Source organism: Gobio gobio (assembly GCF_949357685.1).
Source record: "Gobio gobio genome assembly, chromosome: 18".
Classification (NCBI taxonomy): Eukaryota; Metazoa; Chordata; class Actinopteri; order Cypriniformes; family Gobionidae; genus Gobio; species Gobio gobio.
The window spans coordinates 34,801,737-34,822,634 of NC_137111.1; the positions used below are offsets into that span (position 1 = coordinate 34,801,737).

General features: G+C 38.4%; 1 long non-coding RNA gene across 1 annotated transcript in view; it reads right to left on the bottom strand.

The window, feature by feature from the left end:
• The window catches only part of LOC307142248, a 673,051-nt gene that overhangs the window by 533,180 nt on the left and 118,973 nt on the right, over positions 1–20,898 (bottom strand). The gene's annotated exons all lie outside the window — the stretch shown is intronic.

Sequence of the window (20,898 nt, forward strand, 5' to 3'; positions counted from 1 at the left end):
GCGATAACTTACTACGCATGCACACACACACTGACTCCAGGAGTTCTCCGAAGGCCCAGGTGGAACCGCTTCACCCCGTAATGGCTCTGTGGAATGCGGAGTAGTGACCCCTATTGGTTTCCCTTCCATGTGAGAGGCACGCGTATGTTAAAGCCTCCTCGCCTTGCCGCTGATGCAGGGAGAGCAATCAGTAGGGCATTACTCCCAGCTTGCCTTAATGAGCACTGAGTACAGAGGGTTTAGGTTTACACAAGGTTATTAAAGAAACTTAACAAGGGCGCACTGAGACAAATCAAGCTTCGTGTGCTAATACAGCCCTCTTCTGTCCTGAGAAGGAGAAGGTTGATGTTGATTTGCCTGGAATGAAGCTACACTCAAAACCTTTATGATAATAAGAGTCATTCTTCAAGTGTCTACAAAATAAGTTGCAAACTACAGTCAATGTCATAATTTATTATCTATAGTTACTTGTTTTTTTTCTTTCTGTAAGTAGTTCTCAACTGGTTGATTGTGAGTGTTAGAACTGTTAGCGCAAACCAAAAATAAATTATATTATAGCCTTACAAAAAACTAAAATGAAAAACGAAATCACTAAATCAAACTATGATAATAGAAATGTAACTAAATTGAAGAGAGAAAATAAAAATTGTAAAATTTAAGAGAAATTAAAATGCTAAATGCACAGTTTAATTAAAAGTGACTAACCATATAATAGCACTAGCCTGACAAGCCAAACCCACATTAAGATGTTGGGTCTGGGAACACACCATTGGCACGGCTCAATCTAAGGGGCGGGATAAACGGTTGTCTTTCAAATTCCCTCTGCACGCAATAGGATTGCACTACAACCAACCAGAGCAACGAAGGTGAAGCGGAGCTAGTTGATAGATTAAACTTTCGCCATATCCGGTCGGCAAAACTCTGAACACATCTTCCTTTTTTAAGAATGACTTCAGTGCCGTTCTTTGTTCTTTTCTCAAAGAAAAGCTTAACTCCAAGTCTTCAGAGTCGTGGCCAAAGCCGATTTGAAAGACCGCTGTTCGCCAGCTTCTTTGTTTACAAGCAGCACACGGAACCGCCGCAACTCTGTCGTCATTATGTTAAGCCTGCCCACCGACTCTATACACGATGTGATTGGCCTGACCAGAGTTTGGTTTTTCCAGCTCGCAAGCCAACGGAGAGTTGCTAGATGACCCTGGCTGCAAAATTGCTGCCGCTAGGGTGCGTCTAGTTTTCTAGGCTATAATAGTACATAATATGGATGAAATATAGCAAAATAAATAGGCTTATTAACTTTTTTCATGGAGGCAAAATGCTTCAAATATGTTTTGTTTTCAAATGCTATCTTGCCCACCAGTATTTTGGTCCAAATTCATGTCACTTTATAGAAGTATCTATTCAAATTAGACAGGTTGCTGTAACTTGTTTGTTCTGTTTTAGTTTCGTTTTCACTCTGTTCTTGGTTGCCTGCATTTCTCATTAGTTTCCATATTCCCTAATCACTCCCGTTCTGTTTCACGCTAATGACTCCCCATGTATTTACGCCCTGAGTTTTCCTTAGTTCTTTGTCCGTTATCGACTATGTTGTATGTGGTTGAGTTCTAGTTTATCTCCTGCGATTTTCCTGAGTTCTCTGTGTGGATTATAATAAAGACTTTTTTGTTTCTACTCTTCCGTTGTGCACTTACTACTACAGCCACAGCCGGTTGGGACAGTTGCATGACATGTCCTAATACTCAAAAACAAAACTATGCAACGTGAAAGAAAATACCACCATTAAATACAGGTTCACTCATAGCAAAGTTTGTGCCGAAACCTGTGTGGGTCATCTGAGCTGTGAATTACTGACAGCCAAGAGCATGAAACTAATAAAATTCAATTTTGTATGATAAATCATTTTGGAATTGTGTTGGATCACCACTTGATGTCCAATGTAAAATCTGGTTCCTGAAGCAAAACCATTTGAAAACCAGTGCTTTATGACATTGTTTATTCACCTTTGTACAAAGCTATCCAGCATTTCTTTCCAGAATGCTTAAACGTTGGTTGAAAAAAAAAAATTAATTATTGCAGTTTTTTTTACAGGCTTACAGGTGTTGCTTTCATATACTCTGGAACTGCAAGGAATAAAGTTCAATTCATTTATAAAGCTGAGCGGTGTGCGTTTCATGTTCAAACCCCTTAAGTAGCTTGAGAGACCAATACAAAGAGCTGTAGGCCTCTCATTCAACGGTCCGGGTTCTTGGCTGTAATTGAAGAAAAGAACAAATCCTGAAAGAGAAAAATGGTGCCATGAGAAAAATAAGGTACTCGCGTGGAGTGACGGAAAACAAACAACAGCTCTAAGCAGGCTTTTATTTATTCAGTCACCAGAGAAATCAAAGCCAGTAACTGCTGTTACAATTGTTTGCTTTGCTTTCCTCCGCTTCTGTCAAAGCATTGTGCCTCGATGATGCTTTGCATATGTTGTGATCTTCACCATTATGCAATGCGGGACTCATGGGGCAGCGTGATTCGAGTAATGAACAATGAGAAGCTGTTTACATGCCGATCGTGAATCAGCATCTCTGGAGTTTTAGAATCACAATGGCATTTCCTTTAATCTGGATATATGCTACACATGCTAATTAGACTAATTTCCAATGCGTAAATTATTAAGAGCATTGTACTATGTATGGCACAATATCAAATAAAGCCATCCCTGGTTATCCTGTTTTCAATTAAGCAGTTGAGCATGAGCGGGAGTGCTGTTGTTCTGAAAATGTAGGTTACATCGCTATGTATACAGTTGAATCATAGCAATGTTGATATTGAGACCAACAGTTTAAGTTAATAAAGTAACTTTAACAGTTTCATATTGCCACTTAGTTTTCGTTTTTTGCTCAGCAAACAGCAGAATTAAATGTTGCACATCTCCGAGCAACACAGTTGTGGTCTTTACTTTTTGAATGAAGCAGTATTTTGAACAAATTGATTGAGCGAACAATTCAATGACTAACACTCGCTGTGTCCGAATGTGCTTACTTCTAAGCACATTTGTCCTATACTTGTACTCAATCTTTTGATCGAGATGTACTTAGAAAGTACAAGTACTAGCAGTGTTTACTCTTTTGATTGAGTAGGCTATTAAATACTTTTCTCACATTTTATAAACATCTTACAAACTTAAACGTTTTGGCATACAATACAACGGATTTCTTTGATAATATTAATTTATATAGAAATTAGATATGTTCCTAATTCTGAGTGTGTGATTTTTTGTGTAGTCCACTGGTATAGGAATTTCCACTGGTATAGTCTACTTAAGTCCTACTACTACTTAAGTCTACTTAAAATCTACTTAAGTCCTTCGCCACCATTGACAGAAATTATACGGTAGTGGCACCATTAAACATTTTCTGAAAACGTACAGAATCTCCAGTTCAAAATACAGCCGAAGAAGCAGCAGAAACAAGCGATAAAAGCATTGGGCCTGTCCAAATACCCACACTTGCGATCTTGGCAATTGACCACTTGTCTATGACGTACAGTATTTCCTGCATTTGGCCGAAGTGTTCAAGTGAAGACCACAAGTGTCTGTAGAACTTTTGATTTCCCTGACTGGACACACACTTAAAGTGTTGTAAAAATGTAAGTGTTTAAATTGATTTTCAATACTTTGCATTTTTAAATAAACTTATAAATGTCTGTTCAGTAGACAACAATTTAGTAATTGTGGTGCTTCTAATAAAGTGATAAAACTTAATGTTTAAAGCAGAGGGTCTGTTCTTTGTTTTGATATATTGTCTGTTCAGATATTCATGCAACAAAATATTCTGGGGGCCATGATATTTTTTTTTAAATTATCAAACATTTTGGACGCACCTTATCACTTCAGATCAGTGTGTTTGAATGAATGATTCAGTAATTCACTCATAAATACAGTTTATCACCATGTACTGCCGTAACTATGAAACTGCCTGAAAGAGTCACTGAAAAATCCCAATCACTAATACACTGGAACACGCAAACGCAGACAAGCAAAGTGATACATACAAACAGCGAAATGTCTCAGTCCTGTAATGCCAACCAAATTTGAGAACCAGAACAGACTCTTGTAAAACAATGCATATGAGAACAAAGACATTGAATCACACTCATGCCCAACCTAAACCAGTGAATCAGTCTTTGATGAATTAGAGTGTGCCATAGAATCTGAATGATCACAATTAGCTCAATGTTGGATTATATATATCTATAAGATATTGTTCTGGTACACTTTATAGGGAATGACTGGAAAAACATACACTGATGAGACACCACTGCACCACTTAGACTAGTTTTGTAGCTCATTCTGATAAAGCTGCACTGCTCCTGTGATATTCTCCTTTGAATCCCATAAAAATGAATAGTTTAGCATGAAAAAGCACAGACATTTTGCACTCTTTCTTTATTCTGCACGCTTAGAAAAAAGGATTAAATGAGTTTCAATATAGAACCATAGGGTTCTTGGCTTAATTTTAAAAAGGTTCTATACAAGGAGAAATGCCTAAAATGGTACTACACAACACAATGCTGACGAGGAACACAAACTACAAAACATTTGGTCAAGAGGCAGTCCCAACCAACTGCGGAAAAAAAAGAGAAATCCATGCAAGTGATTACGAGATTTCACGTTCACGTTGCTGACCTGCTCATACTTAATGAGCATCGGTGACTGCAACGAGCACCTATTTGGCCGCGATATGGCAGTTTTGTCGCAGACCTTGGCAATATGACTGTGACAGCAAAATCCAGCCAAAAGTTGAGTAAACTTGCCTTAAAAGGTTCTATATATGAAACATCTGAAAGAACCCTTTAAATGGATAGTTCACCCAAAAATGAAAATTTACTCATGATTTACTCACCCTTAAGCATTCTTCTTTCAGATGAATACAATCAGAGTTATATATATATAAAAAAAAGTCCTGCCTCTTCCAAGCTTTATAATGGCAGTAAATTACCCAAAATTTGAAGCCCACAAAAGTGTATCCATCCATTATAAAAGTAATCCACACCGTTCCGGGGGGTTAATAAAGGCCTTCTGAAGCGAATTGTTGGGGTTTTGTAAGAAAAATATCCATATTTAAAACGTTATAATGTAAAATATCTAGCTTCTGGTGGACCGCTTCTGTATTCAACTTGTGGAAAAACGTAACTGGTGCGACGATGACGTCGGACATAGCATAAGCGTTTTGAACTGTGAGAGGCGTTACACTTTCTTCATAAGTTGAATAAGGAAGGCGGTCCGCCAGAAGCTAGATATTTCACTTTATAAAGTTTTAAATATGGATATTTTTCGTACACAAACCCATTGATTCGCTTCAGAAGGCCTTTATTAACCCCCCAGAGCCGTGTGGATAACTTTTATAATGGATGGTAGGGATGTTCCGATTCCGATACTAGTATCGGAAACGTAACCGATACCACAACAAATTCAGGCATCGGTATCGGCGAGTCCTTGAACCCATGTACTGATCCGATACACTCTAAAAAAAAAAGGTTATATATGGCACCAAAAATGGTTCGTGGCTCGTAATCATAGGGGAACCTTTTTTAGTGCTATATAGCACCAAGTATGATGCTTCAGTGGTTCTTCAGTGGTTCTTCAGAGGTTCTTCACCGTTTTTTTGACTAAGGTGCTATATAGCACCTTTGAAGACCCGCTGGAGTACCACTGAAGCACCAAAAATTGGTGCTATATAGCACTAAAAAAGGTTCCCCTATGATTACGAGCCAAGAACCATTTTTGGTGCCATTTAGAACCTTTTTTTTTTTTTAGAGTGTACCATTTTCTTAAACAAGACCTAACTAAGTTATTATGACTGCTAGCTTTGCCTAACCGTTGCACGGTTCTTCTAGCGAAGAAGAAATGAGAACGCACAAGCAGTTTGTCGGCTGTTTGGCAGCATTTCAGAGTGGACCAACCAGCCAGTAAAACGGTGACATGTCTCATATGCCAGGCTGCAATTTTGAGGGGTGGCACAAGTATAAGAAACTTTAAAACAAGTAACTTAATAAAGCATTTGAAGACGCGTCACCCCGAAGAACACAACGGTTGCACCCCGGTACAGTTTGCCTGGTCGCAAATACATCTCTGAAACCACGCTCCCTAAGCTATATGAGACAGTGCGTGAACACATTTCATGCAAAGTAAAAGATGTTGTTCTTGAAATTGTGTGCAATACTAAGTTCCCACAGCAGTGTGTAACCTAGTTTAAGTTACTTAAAATATGTATATTTTCATTCTGGGTTTGCTCTTGTTGAATCTTGTTCAGTTGAGGTTTATTTGTGTACTCTTATTTTACTACACTGTGACTGCACTTAGTATTTTTAAAGGACAACTTAGATTGAGTATGTTACTGTTGCACTTTTTTTGTACTTTTGTTTTGTATAAAAAAACTGAAATGCCTTTTATTTAACAAAATTGTTTCTGGACTTTAAGTCCTAAAGAGATTATTTAATTTTCTTATATATTTGTTATATTCCTAGATTTATTTGTTGCACTGTTGTGTTTTTTTTAAACAGTTATAATGTAAAACTAAAATACCTTTTTCAGTTTGCAGTGTTAGATTTGTGGCTGCATTTGAAGTTCTTTTTCGCTTAAAAAAAAAATATTACTGAAAAAAATACTGTAATAAAGACAGTAGTTCATTATGTATTTGTTCATGTTTTATTAAGGGATAAGTCTGAAGCACACCATAAAATAATTATAGCATTTCATACAGGACTAGTAGTATATACAGCTGTATATACAGATACACACCCAGGTATCGGATCAGTACTCGGTATCGGCCGATACCCTGAGCTCAAGTATCGGAATCAGTATCGAGACGGGAAAATGGGTATCGGAACATCTCTAATGGATGGATGCACTTTTGTCTGCTTCAAATTTTGGGCTGCCATTTACTGCCATTATAATGTTTGGATTAGCCAGGATATTTTTTAATATAACTCTGATTGTATTCGTCTGAAAGAAGAATGTCATATGGCTTGAAGGGGAGTAAATTATGGGATAATTTTAATTTTTGGCGAACTATCCCTTTAAGGCTCTTTATAGAATATTTTCTTCTAAAGGGGTGGTAACACTGCACTTTTCATTCCACTGACTTCCATTCAAACGCATGCGAATGCGTCAGACTGGAAACACAAGCTCATGCGAAAGGTTCCGCATTTTGCTGCGTTCCAAAGTTCAAGTTTGGTGAATTCTGAGCTGCGAATTTGCATTACGTGAAGACGTGTGACCAGTAGAAGATCGATACGTCATGGCATGCCCTTTGGCTGAATTAAAAGAACTATATTTTTGTAGTAAAGTTGAGTAGATTGTATATTTTTTTAAATTTTGAGTGTATTACTATTTGTTATACTATTTGTTAAACTCATGTTTATCAAAAAGACGCTGCAGACTGTGATGTCATATCACGACCGTTGTAGTGTCTGAAGAAATTTTGCATGCTCACAGTCAGTGTGACAGCGGCTTTAGACAACGTGTAAAATCTTTTCTTCTAAGACAGTGTGTGTAAGGCCCCGTTTACACTAGTGCGTTTTCGTTTTAACACGCGTTTTTAAATGAAAACGATCCTCGTCCATACTGGCATTTCCATTGCGTTTTAGAAACGACCTCAGTCCACACTACACGGCCGAAAATGCATGGCACATGAGTCATGACCATTCATGCATGAACAAGTGTAAACAGCTGCCAATTGCTCTAATAATAGCTTGCCTCTTGTGCATGTAGGTAGCTGCAGTATTATAAAATGCAGCGTTGAACTGCACAATGGCTGCTAAAAAGGACAGCAATTTTGCAGATCCGTCTCCATGTTATCGTGTACATTGTCTCCGAGGCTGGTCAGTTACAGAGTTTTTTAGAGAGACGGCTCTGGTCTGTTATTGTTGCGTAATGGTAATGATCGGGGCTTGATGAATCAGGGAAAGATATGCAATGATCCAGAAGACCCAATTGAATCTGGGCAGCCACACCTTCGTTTTCAAAAGTCTCCATTTTTTGTCCAACACTGAAACGCAACCTCAGAGTTTTCAAACTAAAACGGGGTCTGCAGCATTTCCAAAAGTCAGTGTTAAAGGCTCGAAAACTCAAGAGTAGTGTGGACGCCATGCATAACCATTGCAAAAGTTATGCGTTTTAAAACAAAAACACAGGGTCTAAGAAGGTTCCTTTTTAAACACAATGCAGAATGAGCACAAAATTGTTGGCTCTGAGAACAGCACATTATCAATATCAGTCTGGATTATATACACATTTGAACTAGGCCTGTTGCGATTGGCTGATACAATTGAATGCGTCAACGCTGATAATTAGTCGACTTCAATATTTTTAATCGACTGGGTAAGTTGGGTACGATATGAAATTGTATTAGTACCGTTTAAAAAAAAAATGACAGCACTCTAATAAGAGCAGTATTTCTTCATTTGCGTCGATGTGTAACAGCAGGAGTGAGGACGTGTGTGTGAGCTCTGCTTCCACCGTTCACTAAACAATGGAAGCAGAATACGCCTTTCACCTTTTTACACTTTTACTCTTTTAGTTTTATATTTTGTCAAGGGCTTGTTTACATTTATACTTTTTTATAGTACACTACTGAATGCCAAAGTTGCAAGTTAAATTAAATGTTTTAAGTAAAATTGTTGAAAATTATTGTGATAAATTAGTCGATAGTGGCAGCCCTAATTTGAACGCTCCCTGATAGTCTGAAGTTCTTCACATCAATATCACGGCAGTCATATTTAGGTATTGCAAATGTCACAGTTCAAAATAGAGTTTTAAGTGTACTAAGTCGCAACTACAATGCAGCCAGACAAAATGACACTGGAACCCCTTAAAGACCACTTAAGAAGTACAAAACTCTTCCTGAACCAGTAATGTTTGCCGTCAGAAGCACAAAGCCCTGCAGTTTTCAAAGTTTAAAAACTAATTAAAGCCGCTCAGATTCTACATGCATTGTGTCCCCCCTTGACAGAGATCTCTGGAAGATCAAGAGTGCCTAAATCTCTCCCAAACCACTCAACAAACAAAAGCTGAGTAATAAATCCTAAATCTGATTTTGGTATCTGCAGTAGGCAGCCCATGTATCCCCAACACAGACAGAGACTCATTGTGCTGGGTGTGTGCATGTCTCTCACTGCAGAGTACTAGGATCTGTGTGAATCTAAGAAACCAAGAATCCATTTGGACTTCAAGACATGTCATAAGCAGGTTAAAACAAAATAATGGTTTGATTTTTATGCTGGTATTTCTAGATTTCATCCACACAATAGACATTTTCTATTTGCAAGATGTTGTATTGCTATGACTTATTCAAAATACACAAAAATGCAGCTCATGTATGGGATTACCCAACATTTCTGCACATAATACTAAATAAAATGGGCAATATATGACAATTGCATTGTGATCATTCATGTGATCAAGGATTGTACCAAAATATCGGGCATTCACACATCATATATAGCCCAAAAAAGAAAGGATATTGATTAGATAAGGCTTCTGGTACTTTTGAAAGCCAGTCTGAAAGCCAATATATGATCAGGCACCAAACTGGGATTGTATACGTGGCCATAAAGGTCCTCTTTTCATTGAACACACACTAAGAAATAGTCTCTCCTGTATTCCGCAAAAAGGAGAGAGATGGGCAGAACAAGAGGGAGCGAGAGAGCAAGAGGAGGGGGAGGAAAGGGGAAGCGTTGGAGGCAGAGGGACTCAAACAAACGGTGGAGAGTGGCAAGTTTGCATTGCCCATACCAACAAGGCCCTATCTCATTAACACACCGCTGAAATAAAAGGGGGCTTTTCTGGCTCACAGCTATAAAAAAAATTATCATAGTGATGATGTTCCTCAGCCGTCAACAGAGCTGCGATAACGTTGTTTGATGATGACTTTCCCATGAATGTTAAGCAGCTGCCGCAGTGGAGGAAAGCAGCTTATCAGAGCCTAATGCCCATCTCTAATTCCTGCCCTTCTTGAACTAGCCATTTTCTAACAGCGTTAACTGTCAAATTTACATCCCGTCTTAATGCCACTAAAGAGTACGAAGGATGAAGAGTAAATGACAGCAGTGTAATGAGCAAGGCATCCCTCATTCCTTCCTTTCCCTTTTCTCTCCGTCTGTCTCTCTCTATCTTTAGGCATGCGATTTTCTAGAATTTGAGAGTCCTTTTTTCTCTCCACCTGAGCTAAGAGCTCAAAATGATGCCCTTTTGCCGCAATAAAAGAAATAATTCTGTTATGAGCAGAAGTGAATTATAAATTACGGATTTTATTCCGAAATAGAAGGGTCCCATAATAGGAATTAAAAATCACTGTAAGTGATTTCAGATTTTGATATCTAATTAATTTAACATTTTAGTTGGGTAATTTTTCAGTTAGATGGACGTTCATAGCACAGAAGAAGCAGAGCTATATTTTCTAATTCACAAGCAATATTGTGTCACATTTTTACAGTCACATGAAGGTGTTGTAACTGCATTGATTACTAGAGCACTGTATTTGCTTAACTGCATAAACATAATAGACTATTATCTAAGTCCAGGTTCTTTAACACACACACACACACACACACACACACACACACACACACACACACACACACACACACACACACACACACACACACACACACACACACACACACACACACACACACACACACACACACACACACACACACACACACACGTCTGGTTCACTATCTTTGTGGGGACTCTCCAGTCAAGTTTAGCGCTTTTCACAACACAGATTGCTTCAAAGCAGCTTTACAGTGATGATAGAAAATGAATTTTGCTTTAGATGAAAAGCTAAAGTAAGTTTTGATTGATTAATTTCTGTTGTGTAAACTGATTTCAAAATGTAAAAATGCATGTAAAAAAATATATTGCACAAAATTAAAACAATAATAATGTATATATTATTATTATAAATCGCATTTAAAAAAAATAACAAGCATGATTTAATCTCTTAAACGTCTTAGTGTGTGTTTTGGTCATAGTTTAGACTTTTTAAAAAATATAATTTAGATTTTTAAGTCATAATTTTGACTTTAAATAAAAAAATTTGAATTTTTATCTCAGAATTTTTGAAGTCCTAATTTCAACTGTTCATCTCGCAATGACTTTGGCACTTTTGATCTCACTATTATGACTTTAAAATCATATTTTGGTCTTTTTTATCTAATAATGAGGACATTTAAAATCATATTTTCAACAATTGATCTCTTAATTATGACTTTATGATAATTGAAATGAGCTGATCAGTAATATAGTTGAATATTTAGTGTCCCCCAACTGAGCAAGCCAAAGCCAAAGGCGACAGAGGCGATGGTGGCAAGGAACCAAAACTCCATCAGGTGACATAATGGAGAGAAACCAGGCTCAGTCGGGGTGCCAGTGCTCCTCTGGCAATAGGCGTAATGGTTTTTGTACTGTACAAACTGTATATTCTATCCCCTTACACTAACCCTACCCCATCACACAACACTCAGTATTTTTACATTTTCAAAAAAAAAAAAACTTTGTATAATTTATAGCTTGTTTCCTCATGGGGACCTCAATTTAGGTCCCCACGGTGACACAAGTCCCCATGAGTCAGTGTGTGTTCAAGTCAAGTCCCCACTGGGATAGAAAAACATGAACACACACACAGGTGACATAAAGTGATGTCCAGGAGGGAGTATTTTTGTTATTGACCCTACATGTTCAATTAATCAAAATATGAGGAAAATATTTTATCTTTTTAAAATATGAAGGAATATTTATCTGACAAAATTATTGGCAAAGATTTCCCTAGGCTGGACATCCTTTTTGGCCACGACTGTATGTATTTGAATAACACAACTTCATAATCAAGATTTCTCTTACCTTGTCTGCCATCATGGATTTTTTTCCCACTGAGCTTTTTGCAATGCATTGTGGGATAGCCTTCTCTGTCAAGGATACATGTGATTCTGCCTTAGAATTTGGTCAAAACAAGATACCTTAGAAGGTATAGAATTAAGATACATTTTAGGACAGCCTTTATATGGATATGCGCTTATGCAGCTTAGGGTTTTAGAACAGAGCAAACAGGCTATCAAACTGAGACAGAAGTAGGAAGACGGAAGTAGATGTTATCATAATGGAAAGCAGACACTGGTGCTGTTTAGAGGGTAAATACTTTTCTAATTGCATAATTCCAAGTGTATTAATATTATTATTTTACCCGTATTTTAGAGGTGTGTTCAGGCTTCTCACGGTGAGCCATGATGAGAACCCAACACTAAGCTAATGCAAATGAGACTCGTTGAAAGTTTTCCAAGGTCTGCATATAATTTAAGATGGCATTTAAGCTTCTTACCCCCGATCTTATCTCTTAAATTAATTCATCAGGTAATATTTCCCATTATTCAAAGGCATTATTTTATGTCAAAGAGAGTAATGGCATGATTACAGAGCCATGCACACAAATTAGCAGTGGAACGTGAACGTTTTCTCTTAGAAAATGATAGTTAGAGCGGCCGGAAATTAATGCAAAGAGGAAAAGAAGGGGGAAAAAATCCTTTAAAAGGCATTGAAAGTGAAATATGACAATATATCTGGTCCAGAAGGCCAATTCAATTTGGGATTCTTTTTCATCTTTAATGATATATATCCTCTTCTGTTCAGATTTTGATTCCCGGCTGATGAAGAAAGGGGCTACGATTAACTATTTAAGTTTGGAGGCAAAATTGTGCCGGTCTAAAAAAGGCAGAGAATGAGAGTTACCTGCTATCTCCCGCTTCATAATCAGGCATGTAAGTGAAGTTATGAATATGAGGTGTGTTTCATCTGGGCAGCCCCTCACGGGTGGGATGGACGATTCACTCCGATTAAATCTGCGCTCATCTGATTGGAGCGTGTAAGAGATTCTAACTGGGGTACATTTCACACTAATCTATAAGCCAGTGAAGCTGTCCAAAAGGCAAAGAAGTGTGATTAAAATAAAGAAACAGACAACAGATAAATGTGCTGGAAGTCCTGCACTAAAAAAGGGAATAAATGATTCAATTTAAATGTAGGATTTTATCAGGGAATGGTCTGGTTGTGCAACTTTGTGCTTAAACTAATTACAGATGAATGGCGGCAAACTCAGCCTGTCTGAAAACCATGACTTCGGCACTGCATGTATTTGAAATGCATCACATTCATAAAATGTACTGCTCTGATTTCCCTTTACTGTACTTTTTTTAATAGACACCCTCGTGTTTAAGCTATAGAGTTAGAGATGTTAGATATTTTTGCATGAGAAGTAGACAAAAATACACGAGCAGTGCACATATCAAAGATTTATATAAAATGAAAATATATAATGTATAAATGTTTCCTTGCTAAAAAGGTTTTATATATTTATATAGGCTACTTTGAGGGCAGATTAGATTTATCACATGTATACACCGTCTTCACAAATTGCCTTTGGGCAGTGTGGATTTGACACTGGAGATCTCGTCTACTTAATGTGTTTATGCTGGCTTAGCCCATAAACCTTGTTTCTGTTCAATGGAGTGTTTCAAATTTACCTCTCTCTCTCTCTCTCTTTCTTACTCAGTCTTTGTCTCTCACCCCATCTCAGTCATCTTTTAAGCATTGTTTGTTCAACTCTCTGGTGAATACTCCAGTTGTTTCTTTATCTTTAGTATATACAAACACCAAAGCTTGCACACTCCATGAGTTACCAAACCATGAATTTTAATCACAACGATTCCATTGATTGGAACCTTCATACTCATAGTAAGAAATGACATTGAGTATGGCCAATGAACCCGTCTCTACACAGGAAGTGAGTTCTAATTACTATTCATACTATGAGAAATATAAATAAAATAAAATGCAATTATCTGTACAATTCCATCTTGGAGCATCTTTGACTGCTGTATTTTTTCTCCTTTATGTTTACACTGTACAGCTACCTATATAAGCAAGGTTGTGGATTTAATGACCAACCAAACATCTACTTAAACCTCCTGTAGAGCCTGTAAGTATCATCTTGCCAATCAAATTAGTTTGTTTTAGCACTAACAGTCTAATCCCAGTAACACTGCCTTCCTCTTCAAACTCCTTATTTGAATTAAAGTGTCACGCAAGTGAATCATTACAGCTTAATGGTTCAAATACAGCTCACTATTACTGCCATAATAAGTAATTCGAGGTGACAGGTGAAAATAGAAAATAAAATAAATGAGAATGGCATGATGGAATTATCCTGTGCGAATATGTACCATTAAAATGTATGAAGCACCAGGAGATGTCTCCCGCTGTACAATTACACATTAGGAGCACTGTCATATTTAGTGCAAAACGTAGCTAATGTAGGCTATAACTACTCAGCATTCTCACAGGGATGATTTGGGCTGGGGAACGACGGGCGTACTGTGAAAGATTCCACTGTAAAATTAGATTTTTTGGTTGTAAATATTTTGGAAGTTGTAAATAATACAAAACTTACTGAAGTAGCCTACATTTTTACACAAAAAATAGCATAGGCTACTATTTTGGTCTTTCTACTTAAAAAATTCACATTTAATTCAGTCTTTTAGTCAGTTTGTTTGTAATTATTTGTAAATTTACTAGCAATATCTGAGTGAGAATTCCCCATTTTCTTTTTTCAGTGTAGGCCTAAATTAGTTCTATTCGTTATGGGACGGTATCAGAATACGGAATGTTATTGTTCTCACACATCTATTTGTGCAGTTAGAAAGAGCTACAGTCAGCCGGTCTCTATTGCAAATTATATGTAGTGGACTAAAATAAAGCCCTTCAAGATACCTCACTCCGCGTTCGTTGTCCTAAAGCTGCCTTTCCACTATCCGACTATCCGACCAACAACACACCGGAAGTCATTCGTTTGTTTCCAATGAAGAGTAGCACGGGACGGGAGCTCCGTGGAGTTGAGTCCTGCGCAATGTGGTTTTGTCGTGTGACTCGTGTCCGATTTGATATTCGGTTGCAGTGAAATATTTAAAGTCGGCATGAAAATGCAACAACTTGATTTTGTCCATCGGGAATTATTTGAACCGTTGTGGCTATATGTGATATCATGCGAATGACAGGTTGCCACACCCTCGCGCCAGTTAACACGTCATCAGAGAAGAAAAGAGATGTTGCTGCAAAAAGGAGAAGTTATTTTGATTAAAGATTACGAGGGCAAGTGAAAAAAGTGATGTATTTTAATCAAAAATATGACCATGAGGTGAGCATTACCAGCACCGTGGCTTCTCTAAAATGAGTGGTAATGAATTATATTTAAATAACTAGCCTATATTTATATGATTAGCCTATATTATTTATGCTGATTAGCCCTAGAAAGGCTTCTTTCTTTCTTTCAGATGTATTGGTGGTCATTTGTTTTGTAGATAGGCCTACTGTAGGCCTATATTGTTACAATTATTCATTCGCTTTGTTTAATTAAAAATTTCCATGAGTCTGCCAGTACGAAATGCGACCATCGCATGTCAGAGATAATGAAAGGCGCCATATTGGATGGTAATAATCTCACTTATTAAATGGCTACTTGCCAAATAAATAAATAAATAAATACATGTAGATGAAATACTGATTTGAGTTGAAATTATTTTATAACCTTACTCGGATAAGCAGTCTTATATGTCCTAGTGAATCGTTCTTTTAAACTATATCTGGCCGCTAGATGACGCTCATTTGTTTTCATCTGTCTAGGTAAAGGTTTGTGTTTTTATATTAGCCTACCAATAGTAGGCTAACTTAAGCCGACATAAAGACAAAACCACTTTTCGCTTTGGCTTTCTTGGCAGAATTTAAAAAAGAAAATGTGTTCAAATCATCATTAAAGGCGTCATTCTGGACGATGGACACAATGTGACATTCTGTCTGCGTAAATATGGTTTAATAAATGAATTAACTCCATAAATAATGGCTGTAATGACATTTTAGGGGACAATAAGTCTGAGCATTGTCAGGAAATAGTTGATGTATGAGTTTCATGCCTCAGCAGTTCCTCAAAATGAATCGGCACAGGAAGATAGCTAGGGCCTTGCAACTAGCCCATTTCCCAGAATTATCTACTTGTTGTCAATTTGCACAGTGGAATTACACATGCAAATTGCACTGCCTGCACAAACACCACTTGGAGATGATAAAAACAAATTAACAAAGGCTATAGAAGAAGGATTTATTTCACTGGCTCACCCAGGTCAAGCAATACATGTATTTGACGATTGTGTGTACCCAATTTTGGTGTAATTATATCTGCAAATTATTCTTTGTAATCTTATTATTTTTTTTCCTCCAACCTTCTTCTTAAACTCATAATTAGCTTCCCTCGCTTCTCTCTCAAAAACAATTCAGCTGGCTGCCCTGTCAGGCTAACGGTGAATAATCTCATCTGGGTGTCACCCTTCTCTTCCTCCTCCCTCGTGGTGCGCCGTTGGACGTTATTGGTAATGGCTTGTACACTGGATACACATGGAGGCTAAAAAGTCAAGGGTCATTAAATATGAGAGCACACCATCGGGCCAAATGCACGGAAAGCAGGCATATAGCCAGTGCAGAAGTCAAGCTATACATAATCGCCTCTTAACATGGTTTCTCATATTCGGAGCTAAATGAGGAATCCCTGGACCTCCGTGTTGGCTAGTATTAGATATCTCATTTACTTTGTACACACTCAGCTAATCTTCTCTAATGAATTCTGCCACCCCAAGCCAGATCCAGATGACTTAAAATTATTACTATTTCCTCAGACCTGCGCTTGCTCATTTGAGGCTCAACTCGGCTGGCTGTTTCGGGGAAAAAACAGCCTGTCGCAGTAAGATACTAATAATTAAGACTTTGAGATGATTCGTTTCTCTCACCACACTTACCACCTCTTTTCCACTGTAACCAAAACTTAATGAGGGTTTCCAAGTTTTAAACAACAAACTCTAAATCAGTACAATAAATGACAGAAATAATGATCTGGAGCCCAACTGAACAAAAGTGCCAGTGTAGGAAGAGAAACATGTCTTGTAATGAAATAATAATAATCATAAAAATGTTGACACTAGTAACTCCACAGCAGCCTCAGTGATATATTACATCACCAAATTACCTTTGAAAGTTCTAGTTGTCCTTGACATCGAGTTGTCACATATATAATTAAATTGGTATTAACTGTGGGTGGGTGGTATCAGTTTGCAATGGCGAGGATATGGGCTGTGTAGAGTGACATTTAATATATCTTGGTGACTTAAGCCCTATCATATCATATTTATAAGTTCTTGATGTTGGATGGAATTTATGTTTTTAAGAATACAAACATGTAGGGCCTATTTAACCCCAAGCCTACAGTATCATATTTGATACATGATTTTCTAAGGCCTCTAAACTTTGATGAAAATCTATATTTTTAATACATTTTTAGTAGGCTATATCAACCTATCAAAATTTCGTCATACGTTTTGGTCATATAAATATCCGGATCTGCACCAAATTGCACTTCAGCTCAGTTTGGGTCTCTGTATAAAACTGAGATATTTAGTGCATGAGCTCCATTTTCTCACTATGTCATACTCGTATATTCGCCATAAAAGCTTGATATACCAAATACGATGCATAAAACACACACGAAAAACATAAAATGCATATGCTTTCTTTTATTAGATTTTGTCTAAAGGTTCAGTAAAATTTGATTTTTCTTACTGTTATTTCATATCATATTTTGATAGCGTGGACAGGGCATCACTTTGGGGGCTGCTTAGACATTACAGGGTGCTGGAGAAAATCACCAACATCATCAAGAACTCCTACGAGTAACTGACTTGCAGAGTGGTCCACAGCGGTCAACTCACTGACGCCTTCCTGGTATAAACAGGAGTGAGGCAGGGCTGTTTGTTGTTGTAACCCCTCCTGTTCAAACCGCCCGCTCCAAGCGGGACTCGAACCCGGGTCTGCCGGCATGAGTCGGACGGTCTAACAAGGAGGCTAAAGGCTGCAACCCTTAGCGTCAGTCGCTAGAGCGTCTATTGAGATCAGAGGAGGGAGGTTTACTCGCACAGCGACTACTAGCTGGCCTCCGTTACATTGTCGCCATTTTTTCACGAACTGGCTATCGACTGGTTCATGAAAACGTCCACACAGAAATCCAAGCATCCAGTGGACTCTATGGAACCAACTGGATGACCTCGACTTTGCGGATGACTTGGCCCTTCTCTCCCATACCCAGCAGCAGATGCAGGAAAAGACCAGCATCATGGCAGAAAACTCCACTCACCTTCGCCTCAACATCCACAAAGGAAAGAGCAAGGTACTGAAGGTCAACACAACCAACACATCAACCATCGTGCTGGAAGGGGAAATGCTAGAGGATGTGGACAACTTCACATACCTTGGCAGCATCGTCAATAAACAGGGTGGATCCGACGCCGATGTGAAAGCGAGGGTTGGCAAGGACAGCTTTTCTCCAACTAAAGAATATCTGGATCTCAAGAGACTTGTCCATCAAAAAAAAAAAAATCAGGGTGTTTAACACAAACGTGAAGTCAGTTCTGCTCTATGGCGCTGAAACATGAAGAACCACTGTAACCACCACCAAAAAGATATTTATCAACACATGTCTGCGGCGCATTCTCCAGATCAGAGGGCCTGATACCATCAGCAACCAGGAACTCTGGCAGCGCACAAGCCAAAAACCAGCAGACGGAGAGATTATCCAACGTCGCTGGAGATGGTTAGGACACACTCTTCGTAAACCGGCTTTCAACATCACTAGGCAAGCCTTTACATGGAACCCCCAAGGGAAACGAAATAGAGGCTGACCTCAAAACAGCTGGCGTCGAGACCTGGACGCCGATGTCAAGAGTACAGGCCGCACTTGGGGATAGCTGGAGAGACTGGCCCAGGACCGGGATGCCTGGAGAACCCTTGTCGGTGGCCTATGCCCCAGTAGGGGTAATAGGTAGCCTAGAAATCTAGACGTACCCTAGCGGCAGCAAATGTAATTGGCAGCCAGGGTCGTCTAGCAACTACCCGTTGGCTTGCGAGCTGGAAAAACCAAACTCTGGTCAGGCCAATCACATCGTGTATAGAGTCGGAGGGCGGGCTTAACATGATGACGACAGAGTTGCGGCGATTCCGCGTACTACTTGTAAATAAAGAAGCTGGTGAACAGCGGTCTTTCGAATCAGCTTTGGCCGCGACTCTGGAAGACTTGGAGTTAAGCTTTTCTTTGAGAAAAGAACAAAGAACGGCACTGAAGTCATTGTTAAAAAAGGAAGATGTGTTCAGAGTTTTGCAGACCGGATACGGCGAAGGTTTTATCTATCAACTAGCTCCGCTTAATTTTCTTCATTGCTCTGGTTGGTTGGAGCACTATCCTATTGCATGCAGAGGACAACCGTTTATCCCGCCCCTCGGATTGAGCCCTGCCAATGGTGTGTTCCCAGACCCAACATCTTGATGTGGGTCTGGCTTGTCAGGCTAGGTAATAGGCGTAAGTAAGTAAAGTAAGTATTTCATATCAAGCTTTACAGGGTTAAAAAAGGCCAATAGAGCCAAATTTTATCAATAAATACTTAAAGAAGACCAACTCAGTAAACTCGACTAAAGCAGCAATGAGCACAAACGAGGAGCATTGCTCACTCACTACAGGTTATAGAAAATACGTACATAGAGAGAAAGATAGAGAGTGGGGAAGGGACCTATGAGAGAGAGAGAGAGAGAGAGAGAGAGAGAGAGAGAGAGAGAGAGAGAGAGAGAGAGAGAGAGAGAGAGAGAGAGAGAGAGAGAGAGAGAGAGAGAGAGAGAGAGAGAGAGAGAGCAAATGAGAGAGCAGGGGAGATAAATTGCTGGGCACATTCAAAACTAGTGGCACCCCCGCTGGAGGCATATCAAGCAGAAATTATATTGATGAAAATTTATGACATCATGACAATACAAATGAGCTTGTTGCCTCAGAATCTGTGCACACTAAATAAATCATTTAAGTAAATAGGTGGTTTTGCAATTAGGCACAAAGCCCACCCCTATTTAGCAACAAAACAGAAAACTGATGTTATTTGATATAAATAAGCAATTTAAGCATCAGTGTTTTTCGTCTGCCAGTGCCACAGGCTAAACAAGATTAGCATGCTAATCATTTGAATGATAATGTGGTGATGCCCTCAGCTGTCTGAATAAATTGGGAGACATTGCTCATATAAGAGCATTCTTATCACTCTGGAAAACATGAGCAATTGTGTTTTAGTATGCCATTTGTTAAAAATTGAAAAGTGAAAAATATAGCCTACATATTTTTCATAACTGAACTGACTTACAACAATGTTTCAATAAGTTTACTCATTCTTACCTTAAAGTTTGTTGCTACTGCATAGTATTTTCATTAGGAATATTTTTGGTCAACCTTATTCAGGCTAGAAGCCATATTTAATTTTTCATGAAAACGAGGCTATGAGTAATAGATATGATTTAATAGGTTGTAAGGTTATATTTATAATTTTCAAAACCAGAAATAACAAACCTCTCAAAGTTTAAGGGGAATAAAGTATAATATATAATTTTCTACTTCTGAACTAGGGAGACTATTGAACTAGGGACTACTGAACTAGGGCGCTGACTGAGACGCACCCCGAAAGTCCGAAGTCTTTAGCATTTTACAACGGGTGAATCTCCAGTTGTAACTGGTGATTGTCGTTTGAACCTTTCTGGATCCGCCATCAAATTGATAAGTTTAATTATATCAAGTGCTGTGAGAAAAGACTATAAATCTCCACCTCCAACATCCTCACACGCAATATAGCCTACTAGCCGGGACACCTTATGTGTACAGATGTGACATAATGACGCAAAGATATGCTTGAATTTCCCGCGGAAATCCACCAGTACCACTTAAATTTAAAACCTTA